This window comes from Lathyrus oleraceus, unplaced genomic scaffold (genome assembly GCF_024323335.1).
Source record: "Lathyrus oleraceus cultivar Zhongwan6 unplaced genomic scaffold, CAAS_Psat_ZW6_1.0 chrUn0138, whole genome shotgun sequence".
Classification (NCBI taxonomy): Eukaryota; Viridiplantae; Streptophyta; class Magnoliopsida; order Fabales; family Fabaceae; genus Lathyrus; species Lathyrus oleraceus.
In genome coordinates, this window is record NW_026112529.1 from 41503 (window position 1) to 67061 (window position 25559).

At 28.3% G+C, this 25559-nt stretch overlaps 7 non-coding genes across 7 annotated transcripts; all 7 read left to right on the forward strand.

The window, feature by feature from the left end:
* The first annotated feature begins 666 nt into the window (after window positions 1-666).
* Window positions 667-738, forward strand: TRNAG-UCC (transfer RNA glycine (anticodon UCC)). Its single transcript has one exon. It is a non-coding gene; the product is annotated as a tRNA-Gly (tRNA).
* Window positions 739-2156: 1418 nt separating this feature from the next.
* On the forward strand, window positions 2157-2228 carry TRNAG-UCC (transfer RNA glycine (anticodon UCC)). Its single transcript has one exon. It is a non-coding gene; the product is annotated as a tRNA-Gly (tRNA).
* A 3305-nt stretch (window positions 2229-5533) lies between these two features.
* On the forward strand, window positions 5534-5605 carry TRNAG-UCC (transfer RNA glycine (anticodon UCC)). The gene has a single exon. It is a non-coding gene; the product is annotated as a tRNA-Gly (tRNA).
* A 1420-nt stretch (window positions 5606-7025) lies between these two features.
* TRNAG-UCC (transfer RNA glycine (anticodon UCC)) lies at window positions 7026-7097 on the forward strand. Its single transcript has one exon. It is a non-coding gene; the product is annotated as a tRNA-Gly (tRNA).
* Window positions 7098-9088: 1991 nt separating this feature from the next.
* On the forward strand, window positions 9089-9160 carry TRNAG-UCC (transfer RNA glycine (anticodon UCC)). Its single transcript has one exon. It is a non-coding gene; the product is annotated as a tRNA-Gly (tRNA).
* Window positions 9161-16777: 7617 nt separating this feature from the next.
* TRNAG-UCC (transfer RNA glycine (anticodon UCC)) lies at window positions 16778-16849 on the forward strand. Its single transcript has one exon. It is a non-coding gene; the product is annotated as a tRNA-Gly (tRNA).
* Window positions 16850-24454: 7605 nt separating this feature from the next.
* On the forward strand, window positions 24455-24526 carry TRNAG-UCC (transfer RNA glycine (anticodon UCC)). The gene has a single exon. It is a non-coding gene; the product is annotated as a tRNA-Gly (tRNA).
* Window positions 24527-25559: the final 1033 nt, after the last annotated feature.

Sequence of the window (25559 nt, forward strand, 5' to 3'; positions counted from 1 at the left end):
TTAGAAGATCCATTTTTTAGGTTGATGTTTTACAATATAAAGAACGATTACAATCACGTGAACTTAAAATACCTAGCATGCAACATTTTATAAATATTACTTACAACCTCTCAAATTTTTATAGACAATCAAAAGTTCCTTATCAACTACATGCACAAGCTTATTAAAACGATCAAATTCATGCATATCGTTTTTAGAAAATATTAGATGTATATATCTTCTTTTATTGTTGGATCTAGTTTTTTATTGCGAATAGTGTATCCACCAATATTTGTATAACAACACTCTAAAAAAAGAGCAAATAGTTTCAACGGACCTGCTTTTCTATGCGTGATCAACCACAAACTTAAAGAATTCTCTCAACCCATCTTCGTATTCTTATACATAAATAAGACATGATACCCACCAACAACAAAAAACAAATACAAAGAAATAAATAAAGTGAGGAACAGAGACAAAGAATGATATAAAAAAGAATTATAGAGGTTAATTGTTTTATTTTTGAAGAGAGGGATACATGATTTCTTGAAAACAAACGTGATATGATTTTTCTTTATTTTGAGAAAAATATATGTAAATTGTTTAGCTCATATGTAATATTGAGAAGATTATTTACCACTTACAAACTAATAATACATCGGTCAATATTTTTAATGAATTGAGTAAGCGTTTGTAGTCCAACGGTTAGGATAATTGCCTTCCAAGCAATAGACCTGGGTTCGACTCCCGGCAAACGCAATGTGTTGTATTGGTGTATCATGGTCGCAAATTTATTGTTTAGTTATCTCTTGCGTCAAAAAAAGATAAGACAATGCAAGGCATACGACTTATTACCTTCTTTCATAAATATTGGTAATCATTATAATTCTTTTTAGAAAAATATTCTTCCTAATACAAAATCTTTTCCCAATTATAATCAAGATTACTTAAAGGCTTTAACATCCATGCATTGCTTAGTAATCACATGCTTTTATTCTAAAGTCCATGTTATATTTTTGTGAAGAAAATCTTACCAAGAAAAATAAGATGACACCAGAGTTATCTCTTGCCTCCAAAAAATATAAGACAATGCATGGCATATGACTTATTACCTTATTTCATAAATATTGGTAATCATTATAATTCTATTTAGAAAATTATGTATGTTGTTTAAGCAATCAATCAGTAACCTTAACATTAAGTGTTTTCACCTTCTGCATTCTGATACACGCTCATAAATCTTGACATTATCAAAAAATAACCTAACTCTTTGGATAAAGTTTTTTCTTATTTTCATTCTTATAGCACATACCAATTTATATATGTAGGACACGTATTTAATGATGCATACACATTTTAAAATAAAATGCAATCTTTAGTACAAACAACTATCTTCTTATAATTCATGCCAATGAATTGCAAAAAAAAGTTGAGCTTCATACGTTTTACGAGGGAACATATTATTGTCGGTTAAAAAAATTCTTACCAAAGTTAACAAGTTGTTAAAGTTCTCTTTAGAAGATCCATTTTTTAGGTTGATGTTTTACAATATAAAGAACGATTACAATCACGTGAACTTAAAATACGTAGCATGCAAAATTTTATAAACATTACTTCCAACCTCTCAAATTTTATGGACAATCAAAAGTTCCTTTTCAACTACATGCACAAGCTTATTAAAACGATCAAATTGATGCATATCTTTTTTAGAAAATATTAGATGTATATATCTTTTTTTATTGTTGGATCTAGTTTTTTCTTGCGAATAGTGTATCCACTAATATTTGTATAACAACACTCTAAAAAAAGAGCAAATAGTTTCAACGGACCTGCTTTTCTATGCATGATCAACAACAAACTTAAAGAATATCTCAATCCATCTTCGTATTCTTATACATAAATAAGACATGATACCCACCAACAACAAAAAACAAATACAAAGAAATAAATAAAGTGAGGAACAGAGACAAAGAATGATATAAAAAAGAATTATAGAGGTTAATTGTTTTATTTTTGAAGAGAGGGATACATGATTTCTTGAAAACAAACGTGATATGATTTTTCTTTATTTTGAGAAAAATATATGTAAATTGTTTAGCTCATATGTAATATGAGAAGATTATTTACCACTTACAAACTAATAATACATCGGTCAATATTTTTAATGAACTGAGTAAGCGTTTGTAGTCCAACGGTTAGGATAATTGCCTTCCAAGCAATAGACCCGGGTTCGACTCCCGACAAACGCAATGTGTTGTTTTGGTGTATCACAAACGTCCCCCAAATTAAACCTGGTCGCAAATTCATTTCTTAGTAATCACATACTTTTATTCTAAAGTTCATGTTATATTTTTGTGAAGAAAATCTTACCAAGAAAAATAAGATGACACCTTAGTTATCTCTTGCGTCCAAAAAAGTTAAGACAATGCAAGACAAATGACTTATTACCTTCTTTCATAAATATTGGTAATCATTATAATTCTATTTAGAAAAATATTCTTCCTAATCCAAAATCTTTTCCCAGTTATAATCAAGATTACTTAAAGGCTTTAACATCCATGCATTGCTTAGTAATCACATGCTTTTATTCTAAAGTCCATGTTATATTTTGTGAAGAAAATCTTACCAAGAAAAATAAGATGACACCTTAGTTATCTCTTGCCTCCAAAAAAGATAAGACAATGCATGGCATATGACTTATTACCTTATTTCATAAATATTGGTAATCATTATAATTCTATTTAGAAAATTATGTATGTTGTTTAAGCAATTAATTAGTAACCTTAACATTAAGTGTTTTCACCTTCTGCATTCTGATACACGCTCATAAATCTTGACATTATCAAAAAATAACTAACTCTTTGGATAAAGTTTTTTTTTATTTCTTTCTTATAGCACATACCAATTTATATATGTAGGACACGTATTTAATGATGCATACACATTTTAAAATAAAATGCAATCTTTAGTACAAACAACTATCTTCTTATAATTCATGCAATGAATTGCAAAAAAAAAGTTGAGCTTCATACGTTTTACGAGGGAACATATTATTGTCGGTTAAAAAATTCTTACCAAAGTTAACAAGTTGTTAAAGTTCTCTTTAGAAGATCCACCTTAGTTATCTCTTGCCTCCAAAAAGATAAGACAATGCATGGCATATGACTTATTACCTATTTCATAAATATTGGTAATCATTATAATTCTATTTAGAAAATTATGTATGTTGTTTAATCAATTAATTAGTAACCTTAACATTAAGTGTTTTCACCTTCTGCATTCTGATACACGCTCATAAATCTTGACATTATCAAAAAATAACCTAACTCTTTGGATAAAGTTTTTTTTATTTTCTTTCTTATAGCACATACCAATTTATATATGTAGGACACGTATTAATGATGCATACACATTTTAAAATAAAATGCAATCTTTAGTACAAACAACTATCTTCTTATAATTCATGCCAATGAATTGCAAAAAAAAAGTTGAGCTTCATACGTTTTACGAGGGAACATATTATTGTCGGTTAAAAAATTCTTACCAAAGTTAACAAGTTGTTAAAGTTCTCTTTAGAAGATCCATTTTTTAGGTTGATGTTTTACAATATAAAGAACAATTACAATCACGTGAACTTAAAATACGTAGCATGCAACATTTTATAAACATTACTTCCAACCTCTCAAATTTTTATGGACAATCAAAAGTTCCTTTTTAACTACATGCACAAGCTTATTAAAACGATCAAATTGATGCATATCTTTTTTAGAAAATATTAGATGTATATATATCTTTTTATTGTTGGATCTAGTTTTTCTTGCGAATAGTGTATCCACTAATATTGTATAACAACACTCTAAAAAAATAGCAAATAGTTTCAACGGACCTGCTTTTCTATGCATGATCAACAACAAACTTAAAGAATATCTCAATCCATCTTCGTATTCTTATACATAAATAAGACATGATACCCACCAACAACAAAAAACAAATACAAAGAAATAAATAAAGTGAGGAACAGAGACAAAGAATGATATAAAAAAGAATTATAGAGGTTAATTGTTTTATTTTTGAAGAGAGGGATACATGATTTCTTGAAAACAAACGTGATATGATTTTTCTTTATTTTGAGAAAATATATGTAAATTGTTTAGCTCATATGTAATATGAGAAGATTATTTACCACTTACAAACTAATAATACATCGGTCAATTTTTAATGAACTGAGTAAGCGTTTGTAGTCCAAAGGTTAGGATAATTGCCTTCCAAGCAATAGACCCGGGTTCGACTCCGACAAACGCAATGTGTTGTTTTGGTGTATCACAAACGTCCCCCAAATAAACCTGGTCGCAAATTCATTTCTTAGTAATCACATACTTTATTCTAAAGTTCATGTTATATTTTGTGAAGAAAATCTTACCAAGAAAAATAAGATGACACCTTAGTTATCTCTTGCGTCCAAAAAAGTTAAGACAATGCAAGACAAATGACTTATTACCTCTTTCATAAATATTGGTAATCATTATAATTCTATTTAGAAAAATGTATCTTCCTAAGCAAAATCTTTTCCCAGTTATAATCAAGATGTTTTCACCTCTGCATTCTGATACACGCTCATAAATCTTGACATTATCAAAAAATAACCTAACTCTTTGGATAAAGTTTTTCTTATTTTCTTTCTTATAGCACATACAATTTATATATGTAGGACACGTATTTAATGATGCATACACATTTTAAAATAAAATGCAATCTTTAGTACAAAAAAACTATCTTCTAATAATTCATGCCAATGAATTGCAAAAAAAAAAGTGAGCTTCATACGTTTTACGAGGGAACAAAATATTGTCGGTTAAAAAAATTTTCTTACAAAAGTTAAAAAGTTGTTAAAGTTCTCTTTAGAAGATCCATTTTTTAGGTTGATGTTTTACAAATAAAGAACGATTACAATCACGTGAACTTAAAATACCTAGCATGCAACATTTTATAAATATTACTTACAACCTCTCAAATTTTATAGACAATCAAAAGTTCCTTATCAACTACATGCACAAGCTTATTAAAACGATCAAATTCATGCATATCGTTTTTAGAAAATATTAGATGTATATATCTCTTTTATTGTTGGATCTAGTTTTTTATTGCGAATAGTGTATCCACCATATTTGTATAACAACACTCTAAAAAAAGAGCAAATAGTTTCAACGGACCTGCTTTTCTATGCGTGATCAACCCACAACTTAAAGAATTCTCTCAACCCATCTTCGTATTCTATACATAAATAAGACATGATACCCACCAACACAAAAAAAACAAATACAAAGAAATAAATAAAGTGAGGAACAGAGACAAAGAATGATATTAAAAAGAATATAGAGGTTAATTGTTTTATTTTTGAAGAGAGGGATACATGATTTCTTGAAAACAAACGTGATATGATTTTCTTTATTTGAGAAAATATATGTAAATTGTTTAGCTCATATGTAATATTGAGAAGATTATTACCACTTACAAACTAATAATACATCGGTCATATTTTTAATGAATTGAGTAAGCGTTTGTAGTCCAACGGTTAGGATAATTGCCTTCCAAGCAATAGACCTGGGTTCGACTCCCGGCAAACGCAATGTGTTGTATTGGTGTATCATGGTCGCAAATTTATTGTTTAGTTATCTCTTGCGTCAAAAAAGATAAGACAATGCAAGGCATACGACTTATTACCTTCTTTCATAAATATTGGTAATCATTATAATTCTTTTAGAAAAATATTCTTCCTAATACAAAATCTTTTCCCAGTTATAATCAAGATTACTTAAAGGCTTTAACATCCATGCATTGCTTAGTAATCACATGCTTTTATTCTAAAGTCCATGTTATATTTTGTTTTGTGAAGAAAATCTTACCAAGGAAAAATAAGATGACACCAGAGTTATCTCTTGCCTCCAAAAAATATAAGACAATGCATGGCATATGACTTATTACCTTATTTCATAAATATTGGTAATCATATAATTCTATTTAGAAAATTATGTATGTTGTTTAAGCAATCAATCAGTAACCTTAACATTAAGTGTTTTCACCTTCTGCATTCTGATACACGCTCATAAATCTTGACATTATCAAAAAATAACCTAACTCTTTGGATAAAGTTTTTTCTTATTTTCATTCTTATAGCACATACCAATTATATATGTAGGACACGTATTTAATGATGCATACACATTTTAAAATAAAATGCAATCTTTAGTACAAACAACTATCTTCTTATAATTCATGCCAATGAATTGCAAAAAAAAAGTTGAGCTTCATACGTTTTACGAGGGAACATATTATTGTCGGTTAAAAAATTTCTTACCAAAGTTAACAAGTTGTTAAAGTTCTCTTTAGAAGATCCATTTTTTAGGTTGATGTTTTACAATATAAAGAACGATTACAATCACGTGAACTTAAAATACGTAGCATGCAAATTTTATAAACATTACTTCCAACCTCTCAAATTTTTATGGACAATCAAAAGTTCCTTTTCAACTACATGCACAAGCTTATTAAAACGATCAAATTGATGCATATCTTTTTTAGAAAATATTAGATGTATATATCTTTTTTTTATTGTTGGATCTAGTTTTTTCTTGCGAATAGTGTATCCACTAATATTTGTATAACAACACTCTAAAAAAAGAGCAAATAGTTTCAACGGACCTGCTTTTCTATGCATGATCAACAACAAACTTAAAGAATATCTCAATCCATCTTCGTATTCTTATACATAAATAAGACATGATACCCACCAACAACAAAAAACAAATACAAAGAAATAAATAAAGTGAGGAACAGAGACAAAGAATGATATAAAAAAGAATTATAGAGGTTAATTGTTTTATTTTGAAGAGAGGGATACATGATTTCTTGAAAACAAACGTGATATGATTTTCTTTATTTTGAGAAAAATATATGTAAATTGTTTAGCTCATATGTAATATTGAGAAGATTATTTACCACTTACAAACTAATAATACATCGGTCAATATTTTTAATGAACTGAGTAAGCGTTTGTAGTCCAACGGTTAGGATAATTGCCTTCCAAGCAATAGACCCGGGTTCGACTCCCGACAAACGCAATGTGTTGTTTTGGTGTATCACAAACGTCCCCCAAATTAAACCTGGTCGCAAATTCATTTCTTAGTAATCACATACTTTTATTCTAAAGTTCATGTTATATTTTGTGAAGAAAATCTTACCAAGAAAAATAAGATGACACCTTAGTTATCTCTTGCGTCCAAAAATGTTAAGACAATGCAAGACAAATGACTTATTACCTTCTTTCATAAATATTGGTAATCATTATAATTCTATTTAGAAAAATATTCTTCCTAATCCAAAATCTTTTCCCAGTTATAATCAAGATTACTTAAAGGCTTTACATCCATGCATTGCTTAGTAATCACATGCTTTTATTCTAAAGTCCATGTTATATTTTTGTGAAGAAAATCTTACCAAGAAAAATAGATGACACCTTAGTTATCTCTTGCCTCCAAAAAGATAAGACAATGCATGGCATATGACTTATTACCTTATTTCATAAATATTGGTAATCATTATAATTCTATTTAGAAAATTATGTATGTTGTTTAAGCAATTAATTAGTAACCTTAACATTAAGTGTTTTCACCTTCTGCATTCTGATACACGCTCATAAATCTTGACATTATCAAAAAATAACCTAACTCTTTGGATAAAGTTTTTTTTTATTTTCTTTCTTATAGCACATACCAATTTATATATGTAGGACACGTATTTAATGATGCATACACATTTTAAAATAAAATGCAATCTTTAGTACAAACAACTATCTTCTTATAATTCATGCCAATGAATTGCAAAAAAAAAGTTGAGCTTCATACATTTTACGAGGGAACATATTATTGTCGGTTAAAAAATTTCTTACCAAAGTTAACAAGTTGTTAAAGTTCTCTTTAGAAGATCCACCTTAGTTATCTCTTGCCTCCAAAAAAGATAAGACAATGCATGGCATATGACTTATTACCTTATTTCATAAATATTGGTAATCATTATAATTTTATTTAGAAAATTATGTATGTTGTTTAATCAATTAATTAGTAACCTTAACATTAAGTGTTTTCACCTTCTGCATTCTGATACACGCTCATAAATCTTGACATTATCAAAAAAAACCTAACTCTTTGGATAAAGTTTTTTTTTTATTTTCTTTCTTATAGCACATACCAATTATATATGTAGGACACGTATTTAATGATGCATACACATTTTAAAATAAAATGCAATCTTTAGTACAAACAACTATCTTCTTATAATTCATGCCAATGAATTGCAAAAAAAAAGTTGAGCTTCATACGTTTTACGAGGGAACATATTATTGTCGGTTAAAAAATTTCTACCAAAGTTAACAAGTTGTTAAAGTTCTCTTTAGAAGATCCATTTTTTAGGTTGATGTTTTACAATATAAAGAACAATTACAATCACGTGAACTTAAAATACGTAGCATGCAACATTTTATAAACATTACTTCCAACCTCTCAAATTTTTATGGACAATCAAAAGTTCCTTTTTAACTACATGCACAAGCTTATTGAAACGATCAAATTGATGCATATCTTTTTTAGAAAATATTAGATGTATATATCTTTTTTTATTGTTGGATCTAGTTTTTTCTTGCGAATAGTGTATCCACTAATATTTGTATAACAACACTCTAAAAAAATAGCAAATAGTTTCAACGGACCTGCTTTTCTATGCATGATCAACAACAAACTTAAAGAATATCTCAATCCATCTTCGTATTCTTATACATAAATAAGACATGATACCCACCAACAACAAAAAACAAATACAAAGAAATAAATAAAGTGAGGAACAGAGACAAAGAATGATATAAAAAGAATTATAGAGGTTAATTGTTTTATTTTTGAAGAGAGGGATACATGATTTCTTGAAAACAAACGTGATATGATTTTTCTTTATTTTGAGAAAAATATATGTAAATTGTTTAGCTCATATATAATATTGAGAAGATTATTTACCACTTACAAACTAATAATACATCGGTCAATATTTTTAATGAACTGAGTAAGCGTTTGTAGTCCAACGGTTAGGATAATTGCCTTCCAAGCAATAGACCCGGGTTCGACTCCCGACAAACGCAATGTGTTGTTTTGGTGTATCACAAACGTCCCCCAAATTAAACCTGGTCGCAAATTCATTTCTTAGTAATAACATACTTTTATTCTAAAGTTCATGTTATATTTTTGTGAAGAAAATCTTACCAAGAAAAATAAGATGACACCTTAGTTATCTCTTGCGTCCAAAAAAGTTAAGACAATGCAAGACAAATGACTTATTACCTTCTTTCATAAATATTGGTAATCATTATAATTCTATTTAGAAAAATATTCTTCCTAATCCAAAATCTTTTCCCAGTTATAATCAAGATTACTTAAAGGCTTTAACATCCATGCATTGCTTAGTAATCACATGCTTTTATTCTAAAGTCCATGTTATATTTTTGTGAAGAAAATCTTACCAAGAAAAATAAGATGACACCTTAGTTATCTCTTGCCTCCAAAAAGATAAGACAATGCATGGCATATGACTTATTACCTTATTTCATAAATATTGGTAATCATTATAATTCTATTTAGAAAATATGTATGTTGTTTAAGCAATCAATCAGTAACCTTAACATTAAGTGTTTTCACCTTCTGCATTCTGATACACGCTCATAAATCTTGACATTATCAAAAAATAACCTAACTCTTTGGATAAAGTTTTTTTTTATTTTCTTTCTTATAGCACATACCAATTTATATATGTAGGACACGTATTTAATGATGCATACACATTTTAAAATAAAATGCAATCTTTAGTACAAACAACTATCTTCTTATAATTCATGCCAATGAATTGCAAAAAAAAAGTTGAGCTTCATACGTTTTACGAGGGAACATATTATTGTCGGTTAAAAAATTTCTTACCAAAGTTAACAAGTTGTTAAAGTTCTCTTTAGAAGATCCACCTTAGTTATCTCTTGCCTCCAAAAAAGATAAGACAATGCATGGCATATGACTTATTACCTTATTTCATAAATATTGGTAATCATTATAATTCTATTTAGAAAATTATGTATGTTGTTTAATCAATTAATTAGTAACCTTAACATTAAGTGTTTTCACCTTCTGCATTCTGATACACGCTCATAAATCTTGACATTATCAAAAAATAACCTAACTCTTTGGATAAAGTTTTTTTTTATTTTCTTTCTTATAGCACATACCAATTTATATATGTAGGACACGTATTTAATGATGCATACACATTTTAAAATAAAATGCAATCTTTAGTACAAACAACTATCTTCTTATAATTCATGCCAATGAATTGCAAAAAAAAAGTTGAGCTTCATACGTTTTACGAGGGAACATATTATTGTCGGTTAAAAAATTTCTTACCAAAGTTAACAAGTTGTTAAAGTTCTCTTTAGAAGATCCATTTTTTAGGTTGATGTTTTACAATATAAAGAACAATTACAATCACGTGAACTTAAAATACGTAGCATGCAACATTTTATAAACATTACTTCCAACCTCTCAAATTTTTATGGACAATCAAAAGTTCCTTTTTAACTACATGCACAAGCTTATTGAAACGATCAAATTGATGCATATCTTTTTTAGAAAATATTAGATGTATATATCTTTTTTTATTGTTGGATCTAGTTTTTTCTTGCGAATAGTGTATCCACTAATATTTGTATAACAACACTCTAAAAAAATAGCAAATAGTTTCAACGGACCTGCTTTTCTATGCATGATCAACAACAAACTTAAAGAATATCTCAATCCATCTTCGTATTCTTATACATAAATAAGACATGATACCCACCAACAACAAAAAACAAATACAAAGAAATAAATAAAGTGAGGAACAGAGACAAAGAATGATATAAAAAAGAATTATAGAGGTTAATTGTTTTATTTTTGAAGAGAGGGATACATGATTTCTTGAAAACAAACGTGATATGATTTTCCTTTATTTTGAGAAAAATATATGTAAATTGTTTAGCTCATATGTAATATTGAGAAGATTATTTACCACTTACAAACTAATAATACATCGGTCAATATTTTTAATGAACTGAGTAAGTGTTTGTAGTCCAACGGTTAGGATAATTGCCTTCCAAGCAATACACCTGGGTTCAACTCCCGGCAAACGCAATGTGTTGTTTTGGTGTATCACAAACGTCCCCCAAATTAAACCTGGTCGCAAATTCATTGCTTAGTAATAACATACTTTTATTCTAAAGTTCATGTTATATTTTTGTGAAGAAAATCTTACCAAGAAAAATAAGATGACACCTTAGTTATCTCTTGCGTCCAAAAAAGTTAAGACAATGCAAGACAAATGACTTATTACCTTCTTTCATAAATATTGGTAATCATTATAATTCTATTTAGAAAAATATTCTTCCTAATCCAAAATCTTTTCCCAGTTATAATCAAGATTACTTAAAGGCTTTAACATCCATGCATTGCTTAGTAATCACATGCTTTTATTCTAAAGTCCATGTTATATTTTTGTGAAGAAAATCTTACCAAGAAAAATAAGATGACACCTTAGTTATCTCTTGCCTCCAAAAAAGATAAGACAATGCATGGCATATGACTTATTACCTTATTTCATAAATATTGGTAATCATTATAATTCTATTTAGAAAATTATGTATGTTGTTTAAGCAATCAATCAGTAACCTTAACATTAAGTGTTTTCACCTTCTGCATTCTGATACACGCTCATAAATCTTGACATTATCAAAAAATAACCTAACTCTTTGGATAAAGTTTTTTTTTATTTTCTTTCTTATAGCACATACCAATTTATATATGTAGGACACGTATTTAATGATGCATACACATTTTAAAATAAAATGCAATCTTTAGTACAAACAACTATCTTCTTATAATTCATGCCAATGAATTGCAAAAAAAAAGTTGAGCTTCATACGTTTTACGAGGGAACATATTATTGTCGGTTAAAAAATTTCTTACCAAAGTTAACAAGTTGTTAAAGTTCTCTTTAGAAGATCCATTTTTTAGGTTGATGTTTTACAATATAAAGAACGATTACAATCACGTGAACTTAAAATACGTAGCATGCAACATTTTATAAACATTACTTCCAACCTCTCAAATTTTTATAGACAATCAAAAGTTCCTTATCAACCACATGCACAAGCTTATTAAAACGATCAAATTCATGCATATCTTTTTAGAAAATATTAGATGTATATATCTTTTTTTATTGTTGGATCTAGTTTTTTCTTGCGAATAGTGTATCCACTAATATTTGTATAACAACACTCTAAAAAAAGAGCAAATAGTTTCAACGGACCTGCTTTTCTATGCATGATCAACAACAAACTTAAAGAATTCTCTCAATCCATCTTCGTATTCTTATACGTAAATAAGACATGATACCCACCAACAACAAAAAACAAATACAAAGAAATAAATAAAGTGAGGAACAAAGACAAAGAATGATATAAAAAAGAATTATAGAGGTTAATTGTTTTATTTTTGAAGAGAGGGATACATGATTTCTTGAAAACAAACGTGATATGATTTATCTTTATTTTGAGAAAAATATATGTAAATTGTTTAGCTCATATGTTATATTGAGAAGATTATTTACCACTTACAAACTAATAATACATCGGTCAATATTTTTAATGAACTAAGTAAGCGTTTGTAGTCCAACGGTTAGGATAATTGCCTTCCAAGCAATAGACCCGGGTTTGACTCCTGGCAAACGCAATGTGTTGTTTTGGTGTATCACAAACGTCCCCCAAATTAAACCTGGTCGCAAATTGATTGCTTAGTAATCACATACTTTTATTCTAAAGTCCATGTTATATTTTTGTGAAGAAAATCTTACCAAGAAAAATAAGATGACACCTTAGTTATCTCTTGCCTCCAAAAAAGATAAGACAATGCATGGCATATGACTTATTACCTTCTTTCATAAATATTGGTAATCATTATAATTCTATTTAGAAAAATATTCTTCCTAATCCAAAATCTTTTCCCAGTTATAATCAAGATTACTTAAAGGCTTTAACATCCATGCATTGCTTAGTAATCACATGCTTTTATTCTAAAGTCCATGTTATATTTTTGTGAAGAAAATCTTACCAAGAAAAATAAGATGACACCTTAGTTATCTCTTGCCTCCAAAAAAGATAAGACAATGCATGAAATATGACTTATTACCTTCTTTCATAAATATTGGTAATCATTATAATTCTATTTAGAAAATTATGTATGTTGTTTAAGCAATCCATCAGTAACCTTAACATTAAGTGTTTTCACCTTCTGCATTCTGATACACGCTCATAAATCTTGACATTATCAAAAAATAACCTAACTCTTTGGATAAAGTTTTTTTTTATTTTCTTTCTTATAGCACATACCAATTTATATATGTAGGACACGTATTTAATGATGCATACACATTTTAAAATAAAATGCAATCTTTAGTACAAACAACTATCTTCTTATAATTCATGCCAATGAATTGCAAAAAAAAATTGAGCTTCATACGTTTTATGAGGGAACATATTATTGTCGGTTAAAAATTTTCTTACCAAAGTTAACAAGTTGTTAAAGTTCTCTTTAGAAGATCCATTTTTTAGGTTGATGTTTTACAATATAAAGAACGATTACAATCAAGTGAACTTAAAATACCTAGCATGTAACATTTTATAAACATTACTTCCAACCTCTCAAATTTTTATGGACAATCAAAAGTTCCTTTTCAACTACATGCACAAGCTTATTGAAACGTCAAATTCATGCATATCTTTTTTAGAAAATATTAGATGTATATATATTTTTTTATTGTTGGATCTAGTTTTTTCTTGTGAATAGTGTATCCACTAATATTTGTATAACAACACTCTAAAAAAAGAGCAAGTAGTTTCAACGGACCTGCTTTTCTATGCATGATCAACAACAAACTTAAAGAATTCTTTCAATCTATCTTCGTATTCTTATACATAAATAAGACATGATACCCACCAACAACAAAAACCAAATAAGAAGAAATAAATAAAGTGAGGAACAAAGACAAAGAATGATATAAAAAAGAATTATAGAGGTTAATTGTTTTATTTTTGAAGAGAGGGATACATGATTTCTTGAAAACAAACGTGATATGATTCTTCTTTATTTTGAGAAAAATATATGTAAATTGTTTAGCTCATATGTAATATTGAGAAGCTTATTTACCACTTACAAACTAATAATACATCGGTCAATATTTTTAATTAACCGAGTAAGTGTTTGTAGTTCAACGGTTAGGATATTTGCCTTACAAGCAATAGACCTAGGTTCGACTCCCGCCAAACGCAATGTGTTGTTTTGGTGTATCACAAACGTCCCCCAAATTAAACCTGGTCGCAAATTCATTGCTTAGTAATCACATACTTTTATTCTAAAGTCAAGGTTATATTTTTGTGAAGAAAATCTTACCAAGAAAAATAAGATGACACCTTAGTTAGTCCAAAAAAGATAAGACAATGCAAGGCATATGACTTATTACCTTCTTTCATAAATATTGGTAATCATTATAATTCTATTTAGAAAAATATTCTTCCTAATCCAAAATCTTTTCCCAGTTATAATCAAGATTACTTAAAGGCTTTAACATCCATGCATTGCTTAGTAATCACATACTTTTATTCTAAAGTCCATGTTATATTTTTGTGTAGAAAATCTTACCAAGAAAAATAAGATGACACCTTAGTTATCTCTTGCGTCCAAAAAAGTTAAGACAATGCAAAACATATGACTTATTACCTTCTTTCATAAATATTGGTAATCATTATAATTCTATTTAGAAAATTATGTATGTTGTTTAAGCAATCAATCAGTAACCTTAACATTAAGTGTTTTCACCTTCTGCATTCTGATACACGCTCATAAATCTTGACATTATCAAAATATAACCTAACTCTTTGGATAAAGTTTTTTCTTATTTTCTTTCTTATAGCACATACCAATTATATATGTAGGACACGTATTTAATGATGCATACACATTTTAAAATAAAATGCAATCTTTAGTACAAACAACTATCTTCTTATAATTCATGCCAATGAATTGCAAAAAAAAAGTTGAGCTTCATACGTTTTACGAGGGAACATATTATTGTCGGTTAAAAAATTTCTTACCAAAGTTAACAAGTTGTTAAAGTTCTCTTTAGAAGATCCATTTTTTAGGTTGATGTTTTACAATATAAAGAACGATTACAATCACGTGAACTTAAAATACCTAGCATGCAACATTTTATAAACATTACTTCCAACCTCTCAAATTTTTATGGACAATCAAAAGTTCCTTTTCAACTACATGCACAAGCTTATTGAAACGATCAAATTCATGCATATCTTTTTTAGAAAATATTAGATGTATATATCTTTTTTTATTGTTGGATCTAGTTTTTTCTTGCGAATAGTGTATCCACTAATATTTGTATAACAACACTCTAAAAAAAGAGCAAATAGTTTCAACGGACCTGCTTTTCTATGCATGATCAACAACAAACTTAAAGAATTCTCTCAATCCATCTTCGTATTCTTATACATAAATAAGACATGATACCCACCAACAACAAAAAACAAGTATTCTATCTTATTACCTTCTTTCATAAATATTGGTAATCATTATAATTCTATTTAGAAAATTATGTATGTTGTTTAAGCAATCAATCAGTAACCTTAACATTAAGTGTTTTCACCTTCTGCATTCTGATACACGCTCATAAATCTTGACATTATCAAAATATAACCTAACTCTTTGGATAAAGTTTTTTCTTATTTTCTTTCTTATAGCACATACCAATTTATATATGTAGGACACGTATTTAATGATGCATACACATTTTAAAATAAAATGCAATCTTTAGTACAAACAACTATCTTCTTATAATTCATGCCAATGAATTGCAAAAAAAAAGTTGAGCTTCATACGTTTTACGAGGGAACATATTATTGTCGGTTAAAAAATTTCTTACCAAAGTTAACAAGTTGTTAAAGTTCTCTTTAGAAGATCCATTTTTTAGGTTGATGTTTTACAATATAAAGAACGATTACAATCACGTGAACTTAAAATACCTAGCATGCAACATTTTATAAACATTACCTCCAACCTCTCAAATTTTTATGGACAATCAAAAGTTCCTTTTCAACTACATGCACAAGCTTATTGAAACGATCAAATTCATGCATATCTTTTTTAGAAAATATTAGATGTATATATCTTTTTTTATTGTTGGATCTAGTTTTTTCTTGCGAATAGTGTATCCACTAATATTTGTATAACAACACTCTAAAAAAAGAGCAAATAGTTTCAACGGACCTGCTTTTCTATGCATGATCAACAACAAACTTAAAGAATTCTCTCAATCCATATTCGTATTCTTATACATAAATAAGACATGATACCCACCAACAACAAAAAACAAATACAAAGAAATAAATAAAGTGAGGAACAAAGACAAAGAATGATATAAAACAGAATTATAGAGGTTAATTGTTTTAGTTTTGAAGAGAGGGATACATGATTTCTTGAAAACAAACGTGATATGATTTATCTTTATTTTGAGAAAAATATATGTAAATTGTTTAGCTCATATGTTATATTGAGAAGATTATTTACCACTTACAAACTAATAATACATCGGTCAATATTTTTAATGAACTGAGTAAGCGTTTGTAGTCCAACGGTTAGGATAATTGCCTTCCAAGCAATAGACCCGGGTTTGACTCCCGGCAAACGCAATGTGTTGTTTTGGTGTATCACAAACGTCCCCCAAATTAAACCTGGTCGCAAATTCATTGCTTAGTAATCACATACTTTTATTCTAAAGTCCATGTTATATTTTTGTGAAGAAAATCTTACCAAGAAAAATAAGATGACACCTTAGTTATCTCTTGCCTCCAAAAAAGATAAGACAATGCAAGGCATATGACTTATTACCTTCTTTCATAAATATTGGTAATCATTGTAATTCTATTTAGAAAAATATTCTTCCTAATCCAAAATCTTTTCCCAGTTATAATCAAGATTACTTAAAGGCTTTAACATCCATGCATTGCTTAGTAATCACATGCTTTTATTCTAAAGTCCATGTTATATTTTTGTGAAGAAAATCTTACCAAGAAAAATAAGATGACACCTTAGTTATCTCTTGCCTCCAAAAAAGATAAGACAATGCATGGCATATGACTTATTACCTTCTTTCATAAATATTGGTAATCATTATAATTCTATTTAGAAAATTATGTATGTTGTTTAAGCAATCCATCAGTAACCTTAACATTAAGTGTTTTCACCTTCTGCATTCTGATACACGCTCATAAATCTTGACATTATCAAAAAATAACCTAACTCTTTGGATAAAGTTTTTTCTTATTTTCTTTCTTATAGCACATACCAATTTATATATGTAGGACACGTATTTAATGATGCATACACATTTTAAAATAAAATGCAATCTTTAGTACAAACAACTATCTTCTTATAATTCATGCCAATGAATTGCAAAAAAAAAGTTGAGCTTCACACGTTTTATGAGGGAACATATTATTGTCGGTTAAAAATTTTCTTACCAAATTTAACAAGTTGTTAAAGTTCTCTTTAGAAGATCCATTTTTTAGGTTGATGTTTTACAATATAAAGAACGATTACAATCAAGTGAACTTAAAATACCTAGCATGTAACATTTTATAAACATTACTTCCAACCTCTCAAATTTTTATGGACAATCAAAAGTTCCTTTTCAACTACATGCACAAGCTTATTGAAACGATCAAATTCATGCATATCTTTTTTAGAAAATATTAGATGTATATATATTTTTTTATTGTTGGATCTAGTTTTTTCTTGTGAATAGTGTATCCACTAATATTTGTATAACAACACTCTAAAAAAAGAGCAAATAGTTTAAACGGACCTGCTTTTCTATGCATGATCAACAACAAACTTAAAGTATTCTTTCAATCTATCTTCGTATTCTTATACATAAATAAGACATGATACCCACCAACAACAAAAACCAAATAAGAAGAAATAAATAAAGTGAGGAACAGAGACAAAGAATGATATAAAAAAGAATTATAGAGGTTAATTGTTTTATTTTTGAAGAGAGGGATACATGATTTCTTGAAAACAAACGTGATATGATTCTTCTTTATTTTGAGAAAAATATATGTAAATTGTTTAGCTCATATGTAATATTGAGAAGCTTATTTACCACTTACAAACTAATAATACATCGGTCAATATTTTTAATTAACCGAGTAAGTGTTTGTAGTCCAATGGTTAGGATATTTGCCTTACAAGCAATAGACCTAGGTTCGACTCCCGCCAAACGCAATGTGTTGTTTTGGTGTATCACAAACGTCCCCCAAATTAAACCTGGTCGCAAATTCATTGCTTAGTAATCACATACTTTTATTCTAAAGTCAAGGTTATATTTTTGTGAAGAAAATCTTACCAAGAAAAATAAGATGACACCTTAGTTAGTCCAAAAAAGATAAGACAATGCAAGGCATATGACTTATTACCTTCTTTCATAAATATTGGTAATCATTATAATTCTATTTAGAAAAATATTCTTCCTAATCCAAAATCTTTTCCCAGTTATAATCAAGATTACTTAAAGGCTTTAACATCCATGCATTGCTTAGTAATCACATGCTTTTATTCTAAAGTCCATGTTATATTTTTGTGAAGAAAATCTTACCAAGTAAAATAAGATGACACCTTAGTTATCTCTTGCCTCCAAAAAAGATAAGACAATGCATGGCATATGACTTATTACCTTCTTTCATAAATATTGGTAATCATTATAATTCTATTTAGAAAATTATGTATGTTGTTTAAGCAATCAATCAGTAACCTTAACATTAAGTGTTTTCACCTTCTGCATTCTGATACACGCTCATAAATCTTGACATTATCAAAATATAACCTAACTCTTTGGATAAAGTTTTTTCTTATTTTCTTTCTTATAGCACATACCAATTTATATATGTAGGACACGTATTTAATGATGCATACACATTTTAAAATAAAATGCAATCTTTAGTACAAACAACTATCTTCTTATAATTCATGCCAATGAATTGCAAAAAAAAAGTTGAGCTTCATACGTTTTACGAGGGAACATATTATTGTCGGTTAAAAATTTCTTACCAAAGTTAACAAGTTGTTAAAGTTCTCTTTAGAAGATCCATTTTAGGTTGATGTTTTACAATATAAAGAACGATTACAATCAAGTGAACTTAAAATACCTAGCATGCAACATTTTATAAACATTACTTCCAACCTCTCAAATTTTTATGGACAATCAAAAGTTCCTTTTCAACTACATGCACAAGCTTATTGAAACGATCAAATTCATGCATATCTTTTTTAGAAAATATTAGATGTATATATCTTTTTTTATTGTTGGATCTAGTTTTTTCTTGCGAATAGTGTATCCACTAATATTTGTATAACAACACTCTAAAAAAAGAGCAAATAGTTTCAACGGACCTGCTTTTCTATGCATGATCAACAACAAACTTAAAGAATTCTCTCAATCCATCTTCGTATTCTTATACATAAATAAGACATGATACCCACCAACAACAAAAAACAAATACAAAGAAATAAATAAAGTGAGGAACAGAGACAAAGAATGATATAAAAAAGAATTATAGAGGTTAATTGTTTTATTTTTGAAGAGAGGGATACATGATTTCTTGAAAACAAACGTGATATGATTCTTCTTTATTTTGAGAAAAATATATGTAAATTGTTTAGCTCATATGTTATATTGAGAAGATTATTTACCACTTACAAACTAATAATACATCGGTCAATATTTTTAATGAACCGAGTAAGCGTTTGTAGTCCAACGGTTAGGATAATTGCCTTCCAAGCAATAGACCCGGGTTCGACTATCGGCAAACGCAATGTGTTATTTTGGTGTATCACAAACGTCCCCCAAATTAAACCTGGTCGCAAATTCATTGCTTAGTAATCACATAATTTTATTCTAAAGTCCATGTTATATTTTTGTGAAGAAAATCTTACCAAGAAAAATAAGATGACACCTTAGTTATCTCTTGCCTCCAAAAAAGATAAGACAATGCAAGGCATATGACTTATTACCTTCTTTCATAAATATTGGTAATCATTATAATTCTATTTAGAAAAATATTCTTCCTAATCCAAAATCTTTTCCCAGTTATAATCAAGATTACTTAAAGGCTTTAACATCCATGCATTGCTTAGTAATCACATGCTTTTATTCTAAAGTCCATGTTATATTTTTGTGAAGAAAATCTTACCAAGTAAAATAAGATGACACCTTAGTTATCTCTTGCCTCCAAAAAAGATAAGACAATGCATGGCATATGACTTATTACCTTCTTTCATAAATATTGGTAATCATTATAATTCTATTTAGAAAATTATGTATGTTGTTTAAGCAATCAATCAGTAACCTTAACATTAAGTGTTTTCACCTTCTGCATTCTGATACACGCTCATAAATCTTGACATTATCAAAATATAACCTAACTCTTTGGATAAAGTTTTTTTCTTATTTTCTTTCTTATAGCACATACCAATTTATATATGTAGGACACGTATTTAATTATGCATACACATTTTAAAATAAAATGCAATCTTTAGTACAAACAACTATCTTCTTATAATTCATGCCAATGAATTGCAAAAAAAAAGTTGAGCTTCATACGTTTTACGAGGGAACATATTATTGTCGGTTAAAAAATTTCTTACCAAAGTTAACAAGTTGTTAAAGTTCTCTTTAGAAGATCCATTTTTTAGGTTGATGTTTTACAATATAAAGAACGATTACAATCACGTGAACTTAAAATACCTAGCATGCAACATTTTATAAACATTACTTCCAACCTCTCAAATTTTTATGGACAATCAAAAGTTTCTTTTCAACTACATGCACAAGCTTATTGAAACGATCAAATTCATGCATATCTTTTTTAGAAAATATTAGATGTATATATCTTTTTTTATTGTTGGATCTAGTTTTTTCTTGCGAATAGTGTATCCACTAATATTTGTATAACAACACTCTAAAAAAAGAGCAAATAGTTTCAACGGACCTGCTTTTCTATGCATGATCAACAACAAACTTAAAGAATTCTCTCAATCCATCTTCGTATTCTTATACATAAATAAGACATGATACCCACCAACAACAAAAAACAAATACAAAGAAATAAATAAAGTGAGGAACAAAGACAAAGAATGATATAAAAAAGAATTATAGAGGTTAATTGTTTTATTTTTGAAGAGAGGGATACATGATTTCTTGAAAACAAACGTGATATGATTTATCTTTATTTTGAGAAAAATATATGTAAATTGTTTAGCTCATATGTATATTGAGAAGATTATTTACCACTTACAAACTAATAATACATCGGTCAATATTTTTAATGAACTGAGTAAGCGTTTGTAGTCCAACGGTTAGGATAATTTCCTTCCAAGCAATAGACCCGGGTTTGACTCCCGGCAAACGCAATGTGTTGTTTTGGTGTATCACAAACGTCCCCCAAATTAAACCTGGTCGCAAATTCATTGCTTAGTAATCACATACTTTTATTCTAAAGTCCATGTTATATTTTTGTGAAGAAAATCTTACCAAGAAAAATAAGATGACACCTTAGTTATCTCTTGCCTCCAAAAAAGATAAGACAATGCAAGGCATATGACTTATTACCTTCTTTCATAAATATTGGTAATCATTATAATTCTATTTAGAAAAATATTCTTCCTAATCCAAAATCTTTTCCCAGTTATAATCAAGATTACTTAAAGACTTTAACATCCATGCATTGCTTAGTAATCACATGCTTTTATTCTAAAGTCCATGTTATATTTTTGTGAAGAAAATCCTACCAAGAAAAATAAGATGACACCTTAGTTATCTCTTGCCTCCAAAAAAGATAAGACAATGCATGGCATATGACTTATTACCTTCTTTCATAAATATTGGTAATCATTATAATTCTATTTAGAAAATTATGTATGTTGTTTAAGCAATCCATCAGTAACCTTAACATTAAGTGTTTTCACCTTCTGCATTCTGATACACGCTCATAAATCTTGACATTATCAAAAAATAACCTAACTCTTTGGATAAAGTTTTTTCTTATTTTCTTTCTTATAGCACATACCAATTTATATATGTAGGACACGTATTTAATGATGCATACACATTTTAAAATAAAATGCAATCTTTAGTACAAACAACTATCTTCTTATAATTCATGCCAATGAATTGCAAAAAAAAAGTTGAGCTTCATACGTTTTACGAGGGAACATATTATTGTCGGTTAAAAATTTTCTTACCAAAGTTAACAAGTTGTTAAAGTTCTCTTTAGAAGATCCATTTTAGGTTGATGTTTTACAATATAAAGAACGATTACAATCAAGTGAACTTAAAATACCTAGCATGCAACATTTTATAAACATTACTTCCAATCTCTCAAATTTTTATGGACAATCAAAAGTTCCTTTTCAACTACATTCACAAGCTTATTGAAACGATCAAATTCATGCATATCTTTTTTAGAAAATATTAGATGTATATATATTTTTTTATTGTTGGATCTAGTTTTTTCTTGTGAATAGTGTATCCACTAATATTTGTATAACAACACTCTAAAAAAAGAGCAAATAGTTTCAACGGACCTGCTTTTCTATGCATGATCAACAACAAACTTAAAGAATTCTTTCAATCTATCTTCGTATTCTTATACATAAATAAGACATGATACCCACCAACAACAAAAACCAAATACAAAGAAATAAATAAAGTGAGGAACAGAGACAAAGAATGATATAAAAAAGAATTATAGAGGTTAATTGTTTTATTTTTGAAGAGAGGGATACATGATTTCTTGAAAACAAACGTGATATGATTCTTCTTTATTTTGAGAAAAATATATGTAAATTGTTTAGCTCATATGTAATATTGAGAAGATTATTTACCACTTACAAACTAATAATACATCGGTCAATATTTTTAATGAACCGAGTAAGCGTTTGTAGTCCAACGGTTAGGATAATTGCCTTCCAAGCAATAGACTCGGGTTCGACTATCGGCAAACCCATTAAACCTGGTCGCAAATTCATTGCTTAGTAATCACATACTTTTTTTCTAAAGTCCATGTTATATTTTTGTGTAGAAAATCTTACCAAGAAAAATAAGATGACACCTTAGTTATCTCTTGCGTCCAAAAAAGTTAAGACAATGCAAAACATATGACTTATTACCTTCTTTCATAAATATTGGTAATCATTATAATTCTATTTAGAAAATTATGTATGTTGTTTAAGCAATCAATCAGTAACCTTAACATTAAGTGTTTTCACCTTCTGCATTCTGATACACGCTCATAAATCTTGACATTATCAAAATATAACCTAACTCTTTGGATAAAGTTTTTTCTTATTTTCTTTCTTATAGCACATACCAATTTATATATGTAGGACACGTATTTAATGATGCATACACATTTTAAAATAAAATGCAATCTTTAGTACAAACAACTATCTTCTTATAATTCATGCCAATGAATTGCAAAAAAAAAGTTGAGCTTCATACATTTTACGAGGGAACATATTATTGTCGGTTAAAAATTTTCTTACCAAAGTTAACAAGTTGTTAAAGTTCTCTTTAGAAGATCCATTTTAGGTTGATGTTTTACAATATAAAGAACGATTACAATCAAGTGAACTTAAAATACCTAGCATGCAACATTTTATAAACATTACTTCCAACCTCTCAAATTTTTATGGACAATCAAAAGTTCCTTTTCAACTACATGCACAAGCTTATTGAAACGATCAAATTCATGCATATCTTTTTTAGAAAATATTAGATGTATATATATTTTTTTATTGTTGGATCTAGTTTTTTCTTGTGAATAGTGTATCCACTAATATTTGTATAACAACACTCTAAAAAAAGAGCAAATAGTTTCAACGGACCTGCTTTTCTATGCATGATCAACAACAAACTTAAAGAATTCTCTCAATCCATCTTCGTATTCTTATACATAAATAAGACATGATACCCACCAACAACAAAAAACAAATACAAAGAAATAAATTAAGTGAGGAACAGAGACAAAGAATGATATAAAAAAGAATTATAGAGGTTAATTGTTTTATTTTTGAAGAGAGGGATACATGATTTCTTGAAAACAAACGTGATATGATTTTTCTTTATTTTGAGAAAAATATATGTAAATTGTTTAGCTCATATGTAATATTGAGAAGATTATTTACCACTTACAAACTAATAATACATCGGTCAATATTTTTAATGAACCGAGTAAGCGTTTGTAGTCCAACGGTTAGGATAATTGCCTTCCAAGCAATAGACCCGGGTTCGACTCCCGGCAAACGCAATGTGTTGTTTTGGTGTATCACAAACGTCCCCCAAATTAAACCTGGTCGCAAATTCATTGCTTAGTAATGACATACTTTTATTCTAAAGTCCATGTTATATTTTTGTGAAGAAAATCTTACCAAGAAAAATAAGATGACACCTTAGTTATCTCTTGCGTCCCCCAAATTAAACCTGGTCGCAAATTCATTGCTTAGTAATGACATACTTTTATTCTAAAGTCCATGTTATATTTTTGTGAAGAAAATCTTACCAAGAAAAATAAGATGACACCTTAGTTATCTCTTGCGTCCAAAAAAGTTAAGACAATGCGAGACATATGACTTATTACCTTCTTTCATAAATATTGGTAATCATTATAATTCTATTTAGAAAAATATTCTTCCTAATCCAAAATCTTTTCCCAGTTATAATCAAGATTACTTAAAGGCTTTAACATCCATGCATTGCTTACTAATCACATGCTTTTATTCTAAAGTCCATGTTATATTTTTGTGAAGAAAATCTTACCAAGAAAAATAAGATGACACCTTAGTTATCTCTTGCCTCCAAAAAAGATAAGACAATGCATGGCATATGACTTATTACCTTATTTCATAAATATTGGTAATCATTATAATTCTATTTAGAAAATTATGTATGTTGTTTAAGCAATCAATCAGTAACCTTAACATTAAGTGTTTTCACCTTCTGCATTCTGATACACGCTCATAAATCTTGACATTATCAAAATATAACCTAACTCTTTGGATAAAGTTTTTTTTTATTTTCTTTCTTATAGCACATACCAATTTATATATGTAGGACACGTATTTAATGATGCATACACATTTTAAAATAAAATGCAATCTTTAGTACAAACAACTATCTTCTTATAATTCATGCCAATGAATTGCAAAAAAAAAGTTGAGCTTCATACGTTTTACGAGGGAACATATTATTGTCGGTTAAAAAATTTCTTACCAAAGTTAACAAGTTGTTAAAGTTCTCTTTAGAAGATCCATTTTTTAGGTTGATGTTTTACAATATAAAGA